The sequence below is a fragment of the Carcharodon carcharias genome, chromosome 19 (assembly GCF_017639515.1).
Source record: "Carcharodon carcharias isolate sCarCar2 chromosome 19, sCarCar2.pri, whole genome shotgun sequence".
NCBI lineage: Eukaryota > Metazoa > Chordata > Chondrichthyes > Lamniformes > Lamnidae > Carcharodon > Carcharodon carcharias.
The window spans coordinates 82,194,006-82,217,051 of NC_054485.1; the positions used below are offsets into that span (position 1 = coordinate 82,194,006).

Below are 23,046 nucleotides of genomic sequence, written 5' to 3' on the forward strand. Positions count from 1 at the left end.
GAATCGGTCAAAATAGCAACAGGTCCATCAGCTAAACAGCAAATAATTACTCATAAAGGCATCACTGACTGCAATAAATTGTTGGAGAGGTGGTGGAGCACGACTTTGAATGGGATTTTATGGAGAACGTTGTCACCAAAGAAGGTCTGGACACGAGTGAAAACCTGTCGGTCTCAGTAGAGCTGGAGGAGATTACCTAAAATATTCACCCACTTGGTATGGACAATGAGTGTTGATACTTTACCGCCTGAACTCAACAAGCAGAAGAAATTGGCATTCCTGCAGCAGCTGCAGGAAGGTCTCTCTCTGCTGGGGTGGGGCGAGGGGGTGTGGTCTTGTGAGGGAGGGGGAAACAGTGCTCAAGGTAATGCACAATGCAAATATTATGACCTTGTACAAGAACAAGGGCGGCAACAACGATTGCAACAACTATCAAAGCATCGCCCTGCTGAGCATCATGGGACAATTATTTACCAATGTTGCCCTTGTCAGATTGCTTTATCAGCTTTGTTGATAGCTTCACATTTCTAGGCTGTACAATCACCAGCAATCTATCACTTGCTGCAAACATCAACACACATATCCCAAAGTTACAGCTGTTTTGTTCAAGCTGATTCAGTGTTCTACTGCAGCAAACTGACTGAGAACACAAATTTGCCCGATTTCCAAAGCTGTGACCTCGGCGCACTCCTCTGCAATCGTCAGACCTGGACACGACATGCCTGGGAAGAGGACAATGTGAATAGTTTCCGCTTTCGCTTTATCAGACGTAACGTCGGCACCTCTTGGCTGGCCAATGTCACTAACTGAGGGTACCGAATGCGTGCTGATTCTATGAGCCTACTCTGATTGTTAAAGAAATATGCACTAGATTGAGCACCTTCATTGAATGGATGCGGCCATACATCAAATAAAGACTTGCTGTATGCTGAATTTACCCCTGGGCAACGACCTCCTGGGCGCCCATACCTCCGCTACAAGGATATGTGCAGACAATTTATGAAGATGGCAGATATTGAGACTGATACCAGGAGACAGGCGAGCTGAGAGACAGTCGCTAACGGCCATGACTTCTGAAACTCAAACCATTCTATTATTGGATGGGATGCTGCCCCGAGATTAGAACTTCATGAAAGCGGGTGTAGAAATGAAGGAAATTGCCAGTTTTGGAAGTCAGAGATTGGTGATAGTTTTATTTCGGTAATAAAGGAGCATCAGAACTTTCTTGAGCAGATGATGGAACAGAAGAAAATGAAATAATCCAAAATAAGACAATAACAGAAGAAGGATTCTAAATAGCCATGCCTTAGAGCTCGCACTCTGGTCTCTGAGTAAGTGGATCACAAGAAAGAAATTGACCTCCTGCAGCAGCACGATACCTCTCCGTGTGAATTAGCACCGTGGATGCCTCGGACAACTTAAAGGGCTACACAAGTAGCTGAGCTTTTGCTTTTATTCCTTCATGGCATTAGGGCTTCCCTGGCAAGGCCAGCATTTATTGCCACACTCCAATTGTTCTTCAGAGGGTGGTGCGGAGCTGCCCTCTTGAACCGCTGCAGTAAATCTGGTGCAGGTACTCCCATAGTTCTTGAGTAATTGTCTGTTCTGCAATGTTATTGGAAATGTCAATTTGAAGGTTTGGCCCACCTGGGCTTTGAGCGTTTTTTGCTCCATCCATGATTCGCCGTCCTCTTGTTTCACTAACTTGCCCTGTAACTGAGAGTGAGGTGAAGATGAAATAGCTCGAGCTGGCATGTGAGATGTCTAAAAAGTGGCACATCACCGCATGTACCGTGAAGAGCAGCGCAACTTTCATTCTAGAGCCAGAAAATGCGCCGTGAGGAAAACTGTCCCGAGGAGGCTGGGATTTCAGCAGGATGCCTCTGAGGCAGAATCCAGCATGTTTTCACCGAGTTGTTAGAACTCACCGGTTCCCAAGACAATTTGATTCTAGGGTTCTATTCAACAGCGCACAGTGAGTTTTCAGAAAATGAAAGCGATCCATGTGAAGCACATCAAATTCTCCATACGGTTACAAAGACAAAGGCAATTACTGTCTGCTTCAATGAAATGAAAGCCCAGGGCGGTATGAAGTAGAGCTCGCCCAGAAAAAGCGTAAGCCATTGAGACGACTTTGAACTTGTAATAGTTTTCCCTTGTCTTCTCCACCTTATTTCGGGGAGAACTTTACCATTTTCCAAAGGCTCCAAACGAAGCTCAATGCCAATCATTGGAACTAAGACATCGTGTTGGATATGAAGCCGAGATTTTTAAACTAATGCTTACTAACAGCGCAAATCATACACTGAGACAAATATGCCCGCTAGCCCATACGGTTAACGACAACAGCTGTCAGTTACAAGCTAACTATGATCAGCCCAGGCCAATTTAATTCCTTTCTCCTTAGTATGTGAAAGCTACTTTCGCCACTGAAGGTGGGGTATGCAGTGTTTTATCTCTTGTTTGTTTGTCAGTTTGCAAATAATACATCTCAAAATTTAATCCTAGCCACTAGGCTACCAGAGAAATCTATTTTGTATTCCCCGCCGTCAGTAGAATTGAATAGAGCAACTTTCATTTGGATCTACTTTGGCTCTGTGTGGTTCATGCAAGTTCATTTCATGACTCTGCTGATTCCATTCGGCAAGTTTTCTTTTATCCCGATTTATTTCTCGTTGAAGTTTCCAGATCCCTAGAAGACAACTACATTGAGAAATAACACATATGTCCCTTTGCCGGCAAACATGTGTATAAAACTTAACTTCCGGCACCAGGAATCGAAAGCTGACCATCATGGAGCAGTATGTGATGCTTACAACGACTGTCAACATCATTGAGCACCGTTGATTTGGGTATGCGTTTGACTTTTTGTGATGGATGCAAGTTCATGACTACTGCTGTTAGATCGATTTATATGCGTGTTTATTCTTTAACAAAAACTAAAATTGCTGGAAAAATTCTGCAGGTCTGACGCCATCTGTGGAGAATTAACGTTTCGAGTCCATTCATTTGTTCGGCTGGATTTCATTCCATTCGGAAACTTATTTTTTATTCGTGTTTATTTCTGCCTTAAGTTTCAGTGCTCCTAAAAACATCCCAAAATCCTAAATAATCAAGGGGCAAAAGTGGGGCAAGAAATTAATGCAATAACTATAGCTAGAGAAAACGTACTAGGAAAACTAATGAGACGAAAGACAGATAAGTCTGCTGGACCCGATGGTTTGCATCCTAGAATATTAAAGGAAGTAGCTACAGAAAAAGTGGATGCACCGTTCGTAATCTTCCAAGAACTCTTATATCCTCGAAAAGTTCCAGAAAATTGGAAAACTGCCAATATAGCACCCTTGTTCAGAAAGGGAGGGAGACAGAAAAAAGTATCTATAGACCAGTTAGCTTAACCTCGATTATTTGGGAAACGTTAGAATCTATTATAAAGAATGTCATAGCAAAGCATTTAGATGTGCATAATATAATCAAGCAGAGTTATCATGGCTTTATGAAGGCGAAATCATGATTGACTAATTAATTAGAATTATTTGAGGAGTTAAGAAGCAGGATAGATAAAGGGGAGCTAATAGCTGAAATATATTAGGATTTCCAACATGCATTCAATAAGGTACTGCACCAGAGACGACATAATAAGATAAGAACCCATGGTGTTGGTGGGGTAGTGTATTAGCATGGATACAGGATTGACTAACTAATAAGAGGCTCAGAGTTAGGATCAATGAGGAATTGTTGGGATGGCAACCTGTAACTAGTGGAGTGTCACAGGGATCAGTGCTGGGGGTTATATTTATTTAAAATATGTGTTAATGACTTGGATGAAGGAAGTGAATGTACTATCACCAGGTCTGCAGATGACACCAAAAAAAAAGTGGGATGGCAAGAGGAAGACACAAAGAGTCAAAAGATGGATATAAACAAGTTAAGTGGGAGGGCAAAAACTGGATGGAATACAATGTGGGGTAATGTGAGGTTATGTACGTTAGCAGGAAGAATAGAAGGGCTGAATATTATTTAAATGGAGAGATACTGAAAAAAGCTGCAGCACAGAAGGGTTTGGGCGTGTCTGGGCATGAATCAGAAAAAAAAACTAGCATACAAGTTCAGCAGGTAATAGGTACAGTAAATGGAATGTTAGCCTTTTTTTCAAAGGGAATGGATTATATAAATAGGGAAGACTTGCAAAAACTGCACAAGACACGAGTTAGACCACACCTAGAATACTGTGAAAAGTTTGGCCCCTTTTTCTAAGGAAAGATAGATTGACATTAGGCGCAGTCCAGAGAAGGTTCACTAAGTTGATCCCGGGTATAGAGTGATTTGTTATGACGAAGAATTGAATAGGTTGGGCCTGTACTCATTGGAGTTTTGAAGGATGAAAGGCAACCTTATTGCAATATATAAACTTCTTAATGGGCTTGACAGGGCAGCTGCTGTGAGGTTGTTTCCCCTTGTGGGAGAGCCTAGGACCAGAGGCTATAATCTCAGAGTGAGAGTTCGCCCCGTTAAGATAGCGATGACGAGGAATTTCTTCTCTCAGAGGGTCGTGCATCTGTGGCATTCTTTACCACAGAGAGCTGTAGGGGCTGGGTTATTAAGTATATTAAAGGCTGAGATAGACAGATTTTTGAACAGTAAGGGGATTAAGGGTTATTGGGAAAAGACAGGAAACTGGAATTGAGCAGATCAGCATGATTTCATTGAATGGTGAAGCAGACTCTATGGGCTGAGTGACCTTCTTCGGCTCCTACTTCTTGTGGTCTTATGGTTTTAGAAATACATTGAGAAATAACAAACATGCACACACATCTCTCCAGTATATTACACTGATACACCCACATCCGTTTGCAAATATCACAATATTATTCATAAACATATAAAGCGAAACTGATGTAACCCAATATCGAGACGTCATAAGAGCCACATTAAAAAGCGCGATATAAATGCCATTTTTCTTTAAAGCACGAAGATAATCTATTTATATTCTCCCGCAATTTTCTGTATTATTTCTGCCACATCGATTGGAGAGGCCACCAATAACAATAGCTGGAGGATTCGATAGCTTGGATCAAAATAAATCACTTCCCCGAACAGTGTACAGACCAAAGGGGGTCGAAAGGGAAAGACAGGGAACGGTCGAAGTAGAGCATGTCAGTAAGAATGTGAGAGTTCCACTGAGATCATATATACAGGCATCAGGTGAGAAAGCCGATAATTATTTTCTCAGTGGTGAGAAACAAGGGACCGGGGAGCAGGTAATTAAAGGGAAATTGGCTCCAAGTACAAAACAGACTAAATACTGATAGTCATGTAAGAAAAATAATTTTAAAATCCCAATTTCCAGGCGGTCAAACCTATTGCTGCTATTGAGGAGTTAAACAGTTCTCTCGAATTTTGTGTGAAAATCAAGAGCCTTTGTTACTCCGGTGCATAAACCCAGTACCGTCTGTGTTTTAAAATAAAATCACCACAATCATATTGCTCATTTTTTTTACCCAAGATCGGGAGGATCATCGGCCTCTGATTTTGGCAGGAAGACACTGAACTTATGGCAGTTCGTACATTTACTTCCGTGTTTACTTCATATTGTTGTATTTGCTGCTTTCAGTTACTGCAAATTTCAGATTTTAATTGAAATTCCTGTTTTCGCTGAATTCTGTACTTTAGTCATATCTGTTTACATTTGAAAATATTGCTGATTTTGCACTCGCAATATGCTTTTAAGATTCTCAAAACGCTATGTTCTTTTGATCTCTCTCTCTCTCTCTCTCTCTCTCTCCTGGACAGCCTTTATTGCAAGGGACTTGCAATAAACGAATAACTGTCGTTCTGAAGACCTTACTTGAAGGTGGATATACTTCCCTTAGAGATGATGTAATGAAGGTTCACTAGGTTCACACAAAGCGAGATCAACCGCAGATGATGGAAACCTGAAGGAGAAAAATGATCGGTATTCTCAGCAGGTAATGCAGCATTCGTGCAGAGAAACATAGTTATTGCTTCAGACCAAAGGTGCTGCCTGACCAGCTGAGTATTCTCATCATTTTCAGGTTTTTTATGATTAGATTCTCTTTTGGGTTCAGAGGAGAGATTTAGTAAAACTGTTCGATACTTTCTGGAGTTTAGAATAATGACTGATGAGGAAGAATTTCTTCGTTCAGAACTTTATGAATCTTTGAAATTCTCCACCCCAGAGTGCTGGGAGCGCTCAATGTATTCAAAGTTGAGACCCCGGACTATTGAATACTGAGGAGTTCGCGGGATATGGGAACAGTCTTTGGTTAATTCATTAGCCCGATTGGATGAATAATTAATTACACACCGAGATAAAGAAGAGAGAAACAAAGTGAAAAACAGACAGACATTTAGAAAGCATCAGATAAAGAATGCGAGACAGGGATAAGTGACACAATTCTATCGCTTCATTTGGCGAAAGTGGCAAAGAGAAAATCCTCCTGAAAAATTAGATCCAATCGGAAAGGAGGTCAGAAAGTAAAGAGCACACATAATAATAACACGCTAAAATAGATAAAATTCAATACAATGAAATATGAGGTGAAGTTATGAGCTTTAGGAGGACTAATATGGGGAGTTAGTATACTACAGATGCGAGATTTTTGTAAAATGGGTATGATTATAGAGGCCTTGGTCTCCTTATACACGAAATTCATAATGTAGGCCGAAAATCCTATTGGTTTATCGAGTTTGTAAATCTAGAAATAATATATAAAAACAACGAGATCATGATCGAGTTTTAACATCTGTAGTTCGACCTTAGTAAGGAGTCTTGTGGTTAATGTTGGTCATCATTCTTCAGCAAAGACATTGGAAAGCAAACTGAGGACGCTCACTGGAAGGTTTTCAAGGATGAAATACTTCAGTTATGAGGAGTTGTTGGGGAAGTTAAAGTTGTTGTACTTCGAACATAGAAGATTAGAAGATGACCTTCTACTGCTTTTCCATATGATGTGAGGTTTGGAGAGAGCAAACAGGGAAAATAGTCTCTCTGCGTGTAGGTCAATAACTATCTTTGTCGTGGATTCAAATTCATTGACAAAGGACAGGAGCAGAGATATAATTTTCATTCATAGTTAGTGGGACCTAGAAGGCTGTACCTGAAAAAGGGAATACAACAATTTCATTAATAATTTTAAAAAGGGAATTGGAAATGTACTTGAAGACGACCAGTTAACAGCAGGACCACTAAATAAGCACAAACACACCAGCATGCACAAATGCGCCCACACATACAGCCAGGCACATGTAATTAGAGGGACTCCGACAAAGGGAGAGAGGACCAGAAAGAAGACTGCCATTAATTTGTCTGATTGTTGTTGTATACCTTGCAGAAAATCAGTTAAAAGACACAGATGAATAAGAATGAGAAGAACAATCGTTTTCAATTGAAATATCATTCAGCGTAAGGTATGATTAGCCCCAAAGGAACTTGATTTTTTTTTGAAGAAGTAACCAGGAGTGTTGATGAAGGTAATGCATTTGATGATGCCTGCATGGGATTTAGCAAGGCTTTTGATAAGGTCCACAATGGCAGACTGATCAAAAAATTAAGAGCCCATGGGAAACAAGGCAAAGTGGCACATTGAATGCAAAATTGGCTGAGAGGCAGGAAGCAGAAGATGATGGTAGAGGGATATGTCCGTGACTTGCAGTCTGTTTCCAGTGGGGTTCCGCACGGTTCAGTGCTTGGGTCCTTGCTGTTTATGGTGTACATAAATGATTTGGATTTAAATGCATGCGGTATGACCAAGACGTTCGCAGATCACAAAAAAATTGGTAGGCTGGTAAACAGTGAGGAGGATAGTCATAAACTGGAGGAGGATATCAATGGACTGGTCCGCTGGGCAGAGCAGTGGCAAATGGAATTCTACCTGGAAAATTGTGAGGTAATGCACTTGGGGAGGTCTAACAGGGCAAGAGATTACCCTATGAATGGAAGGACCCTGGAAAGTACAGAAGACCAGGGGGACCTTGGTGTGCATATCCACAGATCCCTGAAGGTAGCAGGGCAGGGAGATGCGATGGTTAAGAAGGCATGCGGGATACTTGCCTTTCTTAGACAAGGCATAGAATCCAAGAGCAGGTATATTATGCTGGAATAGCATAAGACGTTGGTTAGGCCACAACTGGAGTACTGCGTGCATTTCTGGTCACCACATTATAGGAAGAATGTGATCGTACTGGAGAAGGTGCAGAGGAGATTTACCAGGATGCTGCCGGCTGTAGGAGTCTGAGCTAAGAGGAAAGATTGGATAGGCTGGGACAAAAACAAAAATTGCTGGAAAAACTCAGCAAGTCCGACAGCATCTGTGGAGAGGAAAACGGAGTTAACGTTTCGAGTCCGCATGACTCTTCATCGGAACATATTGTCATCAGAACGATTGTTTGAGTCAAAAACTCTGGTAACATTTAAGACGTATTTATATGTTCACTTGGACAGGCTGGGGTTGTTTTCTTTGGAGCAGCAAAGGTTGAGAGGCGACCTGATGGCGGTGTATCGGATTTCGAGGGGCATAGATAGGGTGGATAGGAAAGCACTTTTTTCATTAGTAGATCAATAATCATGGGATTTAAGGCAAAAGTTAGAAGGCTAAGAGGGGAGTTGAGGATACATTTTTTCACCGAGAGGGTGGTGAGAGCCTGGAGCTCACTGCTTGTCTCAGAAACTCTCGTAACATTTAAGAAGTTTCTTATATATTCACTTGCGTTACCATGGCCTCAAGGGCTCAGGGTCAAGCGCTGGAAAATACGATTAGTGTAGTCAGATCTTTGTTGATCGGCGCGGGACGATGGGCCGAATGGCCTCCATCTGTGCTGTAAATGGCTGTGGGCCTTGATTGAATGTTGATGAGAAAAGGGAGACGTGTAGTCGGCAGGACTCGAACCTGCGCGGGGAGACCCCAGTAGATTTCTAGTCCATCGCCTTAACCACAGCCACGGCTACATGCTGCATATTTGTGAAATCATGCTGCTCTTCACTCAAACCAACTCTCAGAAAGAGCTTTTTCTCTTGATGTGATTTTGATTTCTTGCGCTGGATATATCTGCTGGTTACATCGATCTGTATTCTTTCATCATTTCGTCTAAATCTGATATGATCCGGAAAGTTTTTTTTTCCCTTCACTTCTAAATACGTGTATATACATCGCAGATATACATAAATGCATTGGAAGATAACACATACAGACACATATTACTTAACCTTCACACTGATACACGTAAGATCCATTTGCAAACATTACAACATTAATCATAAATATGTATATATATTGAGAACCTGCTATAATGCAATTCCGAGATGCCACAATAGCTCCTTCGTGGTGCTGTGAGATGCAAGTTTTTATTAACAGAAACTCTGAGACAATCGATTTATATTATTCTATCATTACCGTATTCATTCCTCAATTTGGATTTGAGAAACTGCCAACAAAAAGAACTGATGGATTTGATCCGATGGATCGAAAGAAACTGCTTCCTCAGACTGTGTGTGTATGCAGAACACAGGATTGGAATGCAATAAAAAGTAGATGCAGAGCCAGCGAGTAATTATATGGGGACTTAGAAAAAAATAACATATATTCCAGGCACCAAATCAGAAATGGGCGTATTTTCTAGGTGATGCGACATGAGGAGCAAAGCCATTTAGGTCTCCAAGCACAAAACACACTAATTGCAAGTGCACATGCACGAAAAATCATTTTAAGATCTCAGTTTCCATATTCGAGGCACCACTTATTCCTACTAATAGATATTTAGACAACTCTCTCGAATAAGCTGCTGCAATTATGTAACCAAAATAGGGAAGATCAAAGGCCCATAACTGTGGCAGAAGGAACCGGACCGTGTGACATCTGTTTATGACTTCTTTTTAAAAATTGTTTATATTTCAGGCTGCTGTACTTAATGTTTTTTTTTGCCTTTTTTCTGTCTGTTTATGTTTTAATTCAAGATTAGTTAATTTACAAATTTTCTTCTTTTCGCAATTTTTTTCGTATTTCAGGAAATTGCAGTTTGTGCATTTAAAAGAAATTCTGGAAATCTTCACTGACAGCGGCTCCTTTAATTGACAGCTCTCTCCCTCTCTCTCTCTCTCTCTCTCCCTCACTCTCTGTCACTATCCTATTACACCACACGCCGCTCAAACAGCAGGCTGTTGCCGTCACTGAGCAGTGTTACCATAGCAGCAAGCATTTGTCTTAGGGCCGATGATGATGGCGGCGGATTCGGTGGCAGCGCACTGCTTTGGGACGGGGTGAAGACTGTTGAGAGTATTAAGAAATATTTCAGCCCATTCTTCAGTTCCTGTCTGAATTTTCTTTGTGTCAGTATATAGATGCAAGTGTTGGTTCAGGAACTTTGAAGCTGCAGCATAAACCCATCTTCTTTGGCGGAATCTTTCGGATTGTTGTAATACTTATCTCTGAGATAAATTATTGCTATCGGCCAGTTTGCTGAATGCACAACATATGTCATCCAGGCGAGGAAAATTGGGAAGAAGTCTTCGCTTCAACACCAGTATATGGGGAAGCCTGGTATCGATTTGCGTTGATGTGCAAGAGTGCGTGAGTTTCGACAGAAGAAAACGATCGGATGCCCTAAAGTTTAATGATAATGAATTATACGAATTTGTTGTTGGAGGTGATGGAGGACAAGGCGGAGGGGGTTGGGGGTGGGGGTGGGGTGGGGGGGGGGGGGGGTGGTGGGGGAGGTGGGGGTGGGGGAGGGCGGTGGTGGTGCAGTCTTTAAGAAGATTGCTGACAGTGGCAGATGAATGCTTTTGAGTTCACCATGTAGCCCTGCGGAATTTGACGCTCAGGAGAATCTGAGTCTGGTTTCACGTTGCCCAGCACGAGCCACTTTTGCAGCGGTTATGCTCAAGCATGTTTCCTTTAGCCTTGTTAGGCAAATATCGGTCCAAAGCATGAAATTTAGTCGCTTGTGGGATTGTAGAGATACTAGCGATGAACAGATGTTTCCCTGATATTTCATATTGTTTTGGCCTCTTTTATGAGGAGTATATTTTCCAGCAACTTTAACTTTCTTTAACAATGCGAATTTGTTGTGGATTAAAAAAAAATCATGTATTGATCCAACCGTGAACTACAATGCATGTCCCAATGGCGATTTCACTTTATCGCTCTTAGATGGGGAAATAATGTGTGCTGGTGGTGTGTTCTCAGTCCATCAACCCAATGGCAAATTAAAAAACATCGGAGTGGATCATGTTATACATATGTTACTCGATTCTACATGTATTTTTCTCCTTTCCCCCACATTTAAATTCAACTTTAATATTTTGTATGTCATACAAAATTATATATAATGTCGGTGACGATAATCTATATTTAACAGCCCTTCTCTTGCCCACAAAGCTCCCAATAATGAGGAAATCTGGGAATCTATAAACTCCTTTCCAGAAAGGTTCCACTTACCGGCTGTTGACGTAGCTTCCCATTTAGCGTCAAGAAATATGTTTTTCTTTTATTTATTCGCGGGATGTGGGCTTCGCTGGCGAGGCCAGCACGTCCCTTGTTGCCCTTGAGAAGGTGGTGGTGATCTGCCTGCTTGAACCGCTTCAGTCCACGTGGAGTAGGTACACCCACAATGCTATTAGGAAAGGGGTTCCGGGATTTTGACCCAGTGACAGTGAAGGAACGGTGACATATTCCCAAGTCAGAGTGATGAGTGACCTGGAGGAGAAATTCCAGTTGGTGGTGTTCCCATCTATCTGCTGCCTTTGTCTTTCTGCGTGGTAGTGGTTGTGGGTTTGGAAGGTGCTGTCGAAGAAGCCTTGGTGAATTCCTGCAGTGCATCTTGCAGATGGTACACACTGCTACGACTGTGCGTCGGTGGTAGAGGGAGTGAACGTTTGTGATTGTGGTGCCAGTCAAGCGGGCTGCTTTGTCCTGGACAGTGTCAAGCTTCTTGAGTGTTCTGGGAGCTGCACGCATCCAGGCAATAGGGGAGCATTCCAACACACTCCTGACTTGTGCCTTGTAGAAGGTGGGCAGGCTTTGGAGAGTCAGGAAGTCTTGTCGCACGATTCCTAGCTTCTGAACTGTTCTTGTAGCCACAGTATTTATATGGCTCGTCCAGTTCAATTTCTGGTCAATGGTACCCCCAGGATGTTGGAAGTGGGGGTTTCAGTGATGGTAATGTCATTACCGGATGTTGACATAGCTTGCCATTAAGAGTCAATTAATATGTTATTTTTTATTTATTCATTCACGGGATACAGTTGATCTCTGAATTTCCTCTGTGTCAGTCCATAGATACAAATGTTTGTGCAGGAACTCCGAAACTGCGGCATAAACCGAACTTCTTGGGTGAGGTATTTCGGATAGTTGTAACGTTATTCCGTGTAATAAATATTTATCGCCGCCCAGTTTACCGAATGCGCAACATACGTCATCCGCAAGATTATGAAATTGGCAGAGTGAAAAGTAAAATAATGGATTTCCTCCGATACTTCATCTCTGAAACATTCTGATATTCACTGTTTCTCTGCAGCCCCTTACTGATTCTATTTGGCACTGTAATAAGACTAATAGTCAGAGTATTGAACAAAATAATTAAAATGATTGGCAATAGAGCTGTCATGAGGCTGTCGACCCATTCAAATGCCTTCGACCAGGGGGAAGTAAGGTAATCCGATTTGGACCACAATGCCATGGCACACTGTCAATTATAAATGCTGCTTCATTAATGAAAGAACATGGGATGTTTCTCAGGTAGCTCACCACAAGCACAACGACAATAACTATAGCCGCTGTTTTCTCGATGCAATATTTTGATTGTAGCTTCTGACAACAAATTGCTACATATCGATCAAAAGTGGAGGCGACGGTAAACCAGATAGAACAGTCCAGGGCAACAAAGTACGCAGCACAATTTACAGAACACATAGGAGTCATAAACATGAAACTAATTGTCAAGTACATGCTATTAATCTTCCGTAGTATCACATGGATGATAACAACGGTTAGATCGGCCGTTGCCATTGCGGCCATATAGCCGTTGATGCATTTAGCGTGACCATATCTTCCTGGTGACAGGATCAGAATCACCACAAGAACACTAAAATATGCTTTGGGGCAATTGCAAAACATGTTTACCAAAGGATCGTCGAAAGTTAATTAAGAATGTTTTAAAATAGCTGTTTTATCATTAATTAAATGTAAATGTTACTTTCAAATTAACTGCTGAATGGTTTGCAGGGAAGTACATGGAAAATTTAAGTTGCAGGATTAAGGAAATGCAAATAAAGTTAATATCAGATAGAGGCAAGTGTGCAAAGCTAACAAGTATTGTGGCATACGGGATAATTTGTATATTCAAAGCAAAGGGATATCCTTTGATACTTGGTCAGCTTCTCTCATACTGGCAAATCAACTCCGCCATCTGTGGTCGGTAAAACATGGAGAGCACTCTCATGCACCATTGGGTTGTGACCTGTGCAAGATGGAATGCGCATTCTCCAATTCTATTGGCATCATAGAATCAAAGATTAGCTACAGCACATAGCAGGCCTTTTGGCTTGTCATGCCCATTCTAGCTCACTGTGAGAGCAAATGATCTCGGCCAAGTTCCGACTTTTTCTCAATAACACTGCAAATCTTTTATCTTCAGGCCATTGTCCGACTCCCTTTGAAAGCCACATTTGAATTTGCCTCCACCGCACTCTCAGGCAATGAATTCCAAACCCTAAAGTGTGATGCCTAGTATTGGACGCATATTCCACTTGAGGCTGAAAGAGTTTTAGTAAAGGTGCACCTTAACTCCCTTGTTTTTATACTCTATCAAACACTTTCTCAACCTGCCCTGCCATCTCCAACGATTGGTGAGCAAGGTCCCTTTGTTCCCGTCCATTTATAGAATGGTGGCATTCATTTCATATTGTCTTCTACCGTTCTTCCCATGGAAATCTATCTCTTCAAACGTTTCTACATGAAATTTTACCTACCACGTGTTCGCCCTACCACGAGCCTGTATATGTCCCTGTGACGGCTATCCTTCTAGAAAACCACAATGCGTCCAAGCATTGTGCAATCTGGAAAAAAAAATGTAATTGTGCCCTGCACATCCAAATATTTACCAAAAACTCCTTACGGGCCCTTGTTCTACAGTGCTCTCTGCTTCGAAACACAACTGTTCACCTCAGCTCACTAGTTCCTGTCACTAAGCCAAGTTCATATCAAAGCTTCCACTGTCCCTTTTATTCCATGGGCTTCAACTTTTCCGTCAAGCCTAATATGTTGCGCTTCACCACATGCCTTAAAGAAATCAACGTGTACCACATTAACCACTTAACACTCATCATCCTCCCTATTACTTTAATAGGTTAGTTAAACACGAATTGCCTCTAACAAATCGTGATGGCTTTCATTAATTAATTCGGAATTGTTCAAATGATTTTTAATGCTATCCAGAGTTATCGTTCCTAAAAGCTTTCCCAATACTGAGGATGCTGTGCTTATCTTTTCATAAATAAAAACAGCAAGTGCTGGAAATACTCAGCAGTTCTGCCTGTATTTGTGAAGAGAGAATCAGTGTTTACACTTCCAGTCAAATATGTCTCATCTTCATGAAGAGTTCTGTCATATTTGACTCAAAACATTAACTCTGTTGCCCTGCCCACAGATTTTGCCAGGCCTGCTGAGTATTTCCAACACTTTCAGTTGTTAGTTTTAGATTTTCAGCATCCAAAGTATGTTGCTTTCATTTTAGGACTTATCCTTTCACACTCCGTTGTTGAACAAGGGATTACATTTGCAACTCTCCAGGCTTCAGGTACAAATCCTGTATCTAACGAGCATTGGAAGATTATTTTCAATGCCTCCAAAGCTTCCACCCCTATTTTCCTCAGTAATGTTTGAAAAACCTGATCTGGTCCTGGTGAACGAATAACTTTACATGCAGCCAGCCTTTGTAATGTCTCCCCTTTATCAATTTGTATTCTATGCAATTGTGGCAAAATTACCTTTTTTTCATGACTGTTTTCGCACCTTCACCTCCCATCGTAAAGGCAAGCGTAACATACCCATTTAATGTTGCAGCCTTGCTCTCTGCCTCCATGAATAAATTCCCTTTTTGGTACCCAAGCAGCCTTACCCCTCATTTTTCCCACCCTCTTACTATGAAATGACTTCATGATTATCTTTAAAATTGGCTGCTAGGCTGTCCTTGTGCACACTCTTTGCTGTTTTTACTTGCTTCGCATCCACTCTGAAATTTGAATATTCAGCCTTGTTCTCTTTTGTGCCATCAATCTGACATCTGTCCTTCACCGTGTTTGTAGATTTCATCTTACTCTCTATCCCTTTCATAATCCTGAGAGATCTGGCTTCCCCCCCACAACTTCCCCCGCCTCCCCCCCACCCCACACTGCCCTTCGCCCTCGTGGGAACTATACTCATGCTATTTCCACATTAAAGGCATCATATTGCTCAATTGAAGTTCTTGGCTGCCATTTCTTTGATTCGAATTTACCTGGACTAGTTGCTTTCTCACCCCCTTGAATCTGGCCCTGCCCCAAGATTTCAATATCCTGCAACAGCGTGAGTCCGGAGCCCAGACATACTATCAGCCGATTTGCAGTGTCACTCAGTGCCATAGTTTAGACTTGCATGAACCAGAAATCACAAATCTATTCACAGGAGAAAAGAGCACTTCAATCTCCCGCCACAAATGTATGCATTCAATGGAATTAATTCCAACTTTTCCACAAGATTGACAACTCGATTCGGAACCCTCTGGAATTTTCAAAGAAAATGAGCCAAGTTTCCTTCATACCACCTATGTATTAATCATTAAGTGGGTGAAGGAAGTAATGGAATACCTGACGGGTATGACCACGTCGGATTGTACATCCACTTGAACCAGCTGCAAACAAAATCTAAGCTGGAATCAGGTCTAAGCAATAAGCAAGATTTATGCTTTGACAGCAGATTTGAACAGGAAATAGGCTTTAACAAAGCAATATTTATTGACCCCCCCCCCCCCCCTCCGCCGCACCCCCGCCCCCCTCCCCCCCGGCGGACACTGGTAGCCCACTGTACAACATCAGGACTTCAAACGTTATTAATTTATTTCAGATCTGATATCGGCACCACGTCTGTGGAGGAGTTTCTGCTATAAACATCGAACGGAATATTGTTTAAAATTTGTTAGCTGTAACAATTAGAGGAACCATTGCTATTTTGATTGAGGAATCTCATTCAGAAAGCAACAAAATTACTTTATACTTAATTGATATCAACAGGGGAAAATAAGATGAATGATCGCACATTAATATTCAATTTCTATTGCCTCGTTTTACTGTCTTACCGGGAACGCCAACTGCTGCAAGAACTGGGCAGTAAATTAGGTCGACCTGGTAAATGGCAAGGTTATTGCATTTTTCCTGCAAAGCATTGATGTTGATTCTGCCAGGCAGAGGGCCATGGCCCTACGAATGTAGGAGGGTATTCAGAGGTAGCTATTATAGAGGGCCCTCCAAGGGTTGAGTCACCAGGGAATGTAAGCTGGCTTATTATATCTCACTTAGCAAGCTGATTTAATGAATCGCTTTAACTGAAAGGATTTGTGTATTATTTTAATCATTCACGGGACGTGGGCTTCGCTGGCTGGGCCAGCATTTATTGCCCATCCCTCATTGTCCTTGCACAGGTAGTGGTGAGCTGCCTTCTTGAACCGCTGCAGTCCATGTGGTGTAGGTAAACCCACAACGCAGTTAGGAAGAGAGCTCCTGGATTTTGACCCAGAGACAGCGAAGAAATAGCGATATATTTCCAAGTCAAGATGATGAGTGACTTGGAGGGGAAATTCCAGGTTGCGATGTTCCCATCTTTCTGCTGCCGATGTCTTCCTCGATGGTAGTGGCTGTGGGTTTGGAAGGTGCTGTTGAAGGAGTCTTGATGAATTCCTGCAGTGCACCTTGTAGATGCTACACACTGCTGGTACTGTGCATCGGTGGTAGAGGGAGTGAATGTGTGTGGATGGGGTGCCAATCAAGCGGGCTGCTTTGCCCTGGAAGGTGTCAAGCTTCTTGAGTGTTGTGGGACCTGCACTTATCCAGGCAAATGAGGAGCATTACACCACACTCATGACTTGTGCCTTGTGGATAGTGGACAGGCTTTGGGGAGTCAGGAAGTGAGTTACTCATCGCTCGATTCCTTGCCTCTGACCTGCTCTCCTAGCCACAGTATTTATATAGCTAGTCCAGTTCAGCTTCTGGTCAGTGGTAACCCCCAGGATATTGATAGTGGGGGATTCAGTGATGGTAATGCCATCGACCACCAGGGGCCGGTGATTAGATTCTCTCTTGTTGGAGATGGTCATTGCCTGACACTTGTGTGGTGTGAACGTTACTTGCCAATTAGACATTCCCGGCTAGCTCAATCGGTAGAGCATAAGACTCTGAATCTCAGGGTCGTGGGTTCGCACCCCACGTTGGGCATGGCAAAGCTTTGCTTGGCCTAAATAGCCAAGTGGTTATGGTACTGGGTTTGTAACCTCAGGATCAAGAGTTCAAATCTCGCACTGGCAAACTATGAAACAATGTAATTTCATCTGAATAGGAACAGATGGAAACGGGTTTGTACTCGATAAGAGTTACTTGCCAATTATCAGGCCAATCCTGGATATTGTCCAGATTTGGCCTAAATGGCCAGGTGGTTATGGTACTGGGCTTGGAACCCCGAGATCAAATCTCACAATGGGAAATTATGAAACAATGTAACTTCATATGGAAACATGTTTGTACTCGAAAGAGTTACTTGCCAATTAGCTTGGCTTAAATAGCCAAGTGGTTATGGTACTGGGTTTGTAATCCCAAGATCAAGAGTTCAAATCTCCCAATGGCAAACAATGTAACTTCATCTGGAAACAGATGGAAACGGGTTTGTACTCAAAAGAGTTTAAAAGATTATCAACAGTTCAAATCTCACAATGGCAAACTATGAAACGATGTAACTTCATCTGAATAGGAACAGATGGAAATGTGTTTGTACTCGAAAGAGTTACTTGCCAATTATCAGGCCAATCCTGGATATTGTCCAGATTTTGCTACGTTTGGAGATGGACTGCTTCGTTAACAGTGCAATCATCAGCGACATTCCCCTCTTGTGACCTTATGATGAGAGGACTGCCATTCATGAAGCTGCAGAGATGGCTGGGCTGAGGGCACGACCCTGAGGAACACCTGCTGTGATGCCCTGGCGCTGAGATGACTGACCACCAACAACCACGACCATTTTCCTTTGTGCTAGATATGACTGCAACCAGAGGAGAGTTTTCCCCCGATTCGTATTCACTCCAGTTTTGTTTGGGCTCCTTGATGCCACACTCAGTCAAATGCGGACTTGATGTCTAGGGCAGTCATTCTCACCTCACCCCGAGTGTTCAGCATGTTTGAACCAAGGCTGTAATGAGGCCAGGAGCTGTGTGACACTGGCGGAACCCAAACCCGGCATCTGTGAGCAGGGTATTGCTAAGAAAGTGCCGCTTGATAGCACTGTTGATGACCCCTTTCATCACTTTATTGATGATCTAGAATAGACTGATAGTAGGTCGGGTTGGATTTGTGCTGTTTTTTTTATTACATATAGGACATATCTGAGCAATTTGCCACATAGCCGGGTGGATGCCAGTGTTGCAGCTGTACTGGAGCATCTTTGCTAGGTGCACGGCAAATTCTGAAGCAGAAGTCTTCAGTACTATTCCCGGAATTATTGTCAGGCCCGTAGCCCTTGCACTATCCAGTGCCTTCAGCCGTTTCTTGATGTCACGTGAAGTGAATCGAATTGGCTGAAGAGTGGCATTTGTGATGCAGAGAAAATCCGGAGGAGGCCGAGATGGAACATCCAGTCGGCACTTCAGGTTGAAGATTGTTGCATATTATTCAGCCTTATCTTTTGAAATGATATGCTGGGCTCCTCCATCATTGAGGATGACGATACTTGTGGAGCCTCCTCCTCCAGTGAGTTGATTGATTGTGCACCACCATTCACAGGTGATTGTGGCAGGTTTGCAGAGCTTAGATCTGATCCCTTGGTTGTGGGATCGCTTAGCTCTTTGTATCACTTGCTACTTATGCTGTTTGGCACACAAGTAGTCCTGGGTTATTGATTCACCAGGTTGACACCTCATTTCTTGGTATGCCTGGTGATACACCTGGCAGCCACGGTGCCCGTGGGGAAGATATCAGGGTTAGGAGTGATGGGGAAAGAGAGCCCATGAGGGAGGCACTGCCTTTTCCAGACAGAAGTCCGAGCAGGGCGGTCTGTGGGATTCATCCCAACGCCCAGGGCCCCTGCCCCGCAGCCAACCATGAGCACTCCCACAGGCCCCGAAATTGAGGCCGGGCAGGACCTCCCCGCTAAATTACCCAGAAACGTTGATATTATCGGCTGCCCGTCAATGCTGCATCGGGGCCCGTATATACGGCCCAACTTCATGCACACGACTGGTTCAGAAATAGTGGCTGGGCAGGCGGGGTTTGGGTGAAGGGTGGGTGGTGGTGGTGGTGTTGGGGCAGGTGCGTGGGTTCAGTGGACTCCCGCGGGAGGACTCAACTCAGAATCCCGACGGCAGGAAGGAAGGAAGGAACGTGGCACTGCCTCTTAGAAGCAATAGGAAGTAGGCAGGTAAAAGTCTTATAAACCTGTATTCACATACCGCCGACTTCAAATTAAATGTATGGCGCACGGGAATCCGTGCAGTCAGAAACCCAACCATTGAAAGGTGGCGGTTTTGAGCTGAGATCTTTGTCTTTGAGTGCAAGGGTGGACAAAGTCTACCACCCATCCATTACAGTGCGTTCTTTGTTCAAAAAGAGAGAGAATGAAGCTTTTTGACAAAGGAGAGGATCAATCTGAGGAGCTGAGGGACGGAGCCTTCAGTAGAATGTAAGGAGCTGAGAGGCGGAGACTTAACGGGAACGGCCAGCTCCGAGGAGCTGAGGGAAAAATACAGTAGTTTCCTTCCAATAGAGCAGCCGAAAAGGGGGTGAACTCCACTTAACGCCTCCTGACTTCCATTTCAATCGCAGACTTTTTCCCCCTGCTATCACTTGCCTTGGTGCTTTTCTAACTTTTGCTGGTGGTGTTGAAAGGTCGTCGACTTGAAACGTGAACCCTATTTTTATCTCCATTTCTGCCGTCTGATCTCTAAGCATTTGCAGCCTTTTCTACTTTTATTATCGCGATCTCAAAGGATGGCTGATCGTCTCTGGATGATTCAGCTATTGGCTGAGTACCTACCATACTGCACCTTAGGCCATTGGCATGATTCCTATTTGGGAACTAATATTGGAATGGTTATGCCAGTGGTTTTAGATTGAAATTCCAGGCGAGCCCGCTGTGTTGTTTTTATTAACTCCAAGCCACAAATTGATTTCGCTGAAATGTTTTGCTTTGTAAAAGTCGGATTGATTTATATCGGGAGTAGGTTTGAGAGCCAGAATACAAAATGTAGGAGGTTTGCCAATGTAACTCACGTGCAGAAATTGATTAATAGTTCTCAAGAATTTATCAATCTTTATCTGTCCCTCTTTGTCACCTTAAACATGCATCTGCCAATCTCAACTGAATCATTTGTCACAACACAAGTGTTCTTATGACGCTTTCTGTGGGCAATACAGTGCTCTGCGTTTTGTCGTTTTCTCGTTAGTATAGTGGTTAGTATCCCCGCCTGTCACGCGGGAGACCGGGGTTCAATTCCCCGACGGGGAGTTTGGGTGTCATTTTGTTAGAGTTGTGTTCGTATTTTCTTTTGCACCTTTATTTTAAAGCAGCTACCAAGAAAAGCACAGCATTAGACAAATGCAAGCGGTGAACCTTGCTTTCTGAGATATGTGAGCAGAGATCAGTGCCATTTTAATGGATCAGGTTTGTCAACATGTAGCAGGCTGTAGTCGCGGCCGAGGGCTCAAGACGATGAAATGAAAATCCATTCGAGTTTCTCCACGCTGGTTCAAATTCTGTTAATTATGTCCTTTTTTCGGATCAACTTGAAAATTCACTAAGTTCCTTTGGAATTAACCATGCCTGAACACACCTTTCAAAAACGTCAGTTGCTTTTCTCAATTTTATTCAGCCTCATGTTTCACGAAACTTCACAACACAAGAAATAAATCATCCAAATTGGCGACAGGCTTATTCTCTCTCTCTCTCTCTCTCTCTCCCGCTCTCTCTTTCCCCTTATGTATAAGTCACTCTATGTGTGCTTGCGTTTTTGTGTCTGCCTGGTGTGCACTGGATTTCTTTATGTTTGTGTAGGAATGTGCGATCCTGGCTGTGTGCATTGATTTTGTTTGTTCTTCGGCTGAGTGTTTGCAAGCTGCTAATCCTTTCTAACTCCGATTTAAACTTATTTATGAAATCGACTTCCAGCATCTTTTCACGTTGAGCGTTCCAGATCCCACCAATTCTCCAACTGGAAATAAAAGATTTGCCCCCATCCTCTCCAGAGCGTTTGCCGATGGCTTTGAATCTGTGACACTGACCTCCAGTTATTAACTGATTCTCCACATTTTTCCCCTAATTACTTTCTTTAAATCTATTATCTAGAAAACGTCCATTAGGTCATCTCCTACTGTTTTCTGTTGGACGTACAACTGACCAAACGTTTCCAGCATTTCCTTACTACTTAAGTCCGTCATGCTTGCCCACCTTCCCAGCAAACACCCTCTGTGCCTATTCCAATGTCTTCACATGTTTGTTGAAGAGTGATGACCAGGATTAACTAAGGTCCAAATACAGATATTAATGTTCCAGCGTGATCCCTTTGCTTTTATATGGATTGCTCGACTTATCACGCCAAGTAACCGAGATGATTTTCCACATTATGAACTTTATGGATACGGACACTATACGATCATTGTACTAAATCGTCCCATTTACAAGACACTGTATTTCTATACTAATCCTCTCTGAGTTTACGATTTCACACTTTCCGCATTGAATTCTATCTAATTCTTTATATGTTGTATTTCTGTATATGTCTCATTCCTGAACTCCTTTCTGAGGGATTCATTGTTTTTTATTCGCTTTCAGAAACATACGGAACGAGGGCTGAGTGCTTTGGAGAACGTGTCAACTCGGGAATTCGGTTCACAGGGGAAGGACTTGCACTTTTTAATACGTTTTCCAGCTTCTAGTGCCTGGTGATGTTCTTCTTTTGTCTCCAAACTATTCCTTTAGGATGAAAAAATGTATGGCTCATTGAACAAGTAACTGGTTACGCTTAGAAAGGCACGACAATGATGGTGGTGCACCGTCACTGAAGCATGCGGTGATGTGTGGAATCCACCATCGTCCCGAACAACCATACCTGCGTTAAGTGTCTGCAGTTTGAGCAAATTCGGCTCAGAGTTGCTGAGCTCGTGTTTCCCTGAGGCAAGGGGCGGCCGGTTTCCATCCAAATGAATCTAAGAAAGGGATATCACTCCAAAGATTCAGGAAAGGAAATTGAGAAGCTCCTTCAGGAGTTTCAAAAAATTGAATTTGATTTTTTTTTCCCGTGTGACTTGTATGGCGTTAATCGGGGAAACATTTGTTGAAGTGAGTGCAAAGGATTCAGCATTTTATTTTCTCCCTGAACACTTCATTTGGCCTGAGGCCAAAATGTTAGGCGTTCACATCGTGTTAAGTTTATCAGCTTCGCTTGACAATCGAGAGGACCACAATCATTTGCTTCCGCGGGGATGGATTATTCAGAGCGTGAAATATGGCACCCACAAAATGATGCAACTTATGTATAAAATTCGGCTTCCCTGAGCAGGAATGGAACCCCGGCCGCGGTGATGAAAGCACCGAATCCTAACCAATAGACCACCAACGAAAACTATTTAACAGCTCCAGCATTGTCAATATGATTGTGCAACTCAGCTTTCATTTGGATGCGTTTTTGACTCTGATCGAAGCAAGTTCATTTTAGAACTCTGCTGTTTACAGCTTTGTTTATCTGCATCTCTAGTTTTTGTTCGGCTGGAACAGATTCCATTCGGAAAGTTTTTTTTTA

General features: G+C 42.8%; 2 non-coding genes across 2 annotated transcripts; both read left to right on the forward strand.

The window, feature by feature from the left end:
- Window positions 1-17,409: 17,409 nt before the first annotated feature.
- On the forward strand, window positions 17,410-17,482 carry trnaq-cug. The gene has a single exon. It is a non-coding gene; the product is annotated as a tRNA-Gln (tRNA).
- Window positions 17,483-20,684: 3,202 nt separating this feature from the next.
- trnad-guc lies at window positions 20,685-20,756 on the forward strand. Its single transcript has one exon. It is a non-coding gene; the product is annotated as a tRNA-Asp (tRNA).
- Window positions 20,757-23,046: the final 2,290 nt, after the last annotated feature.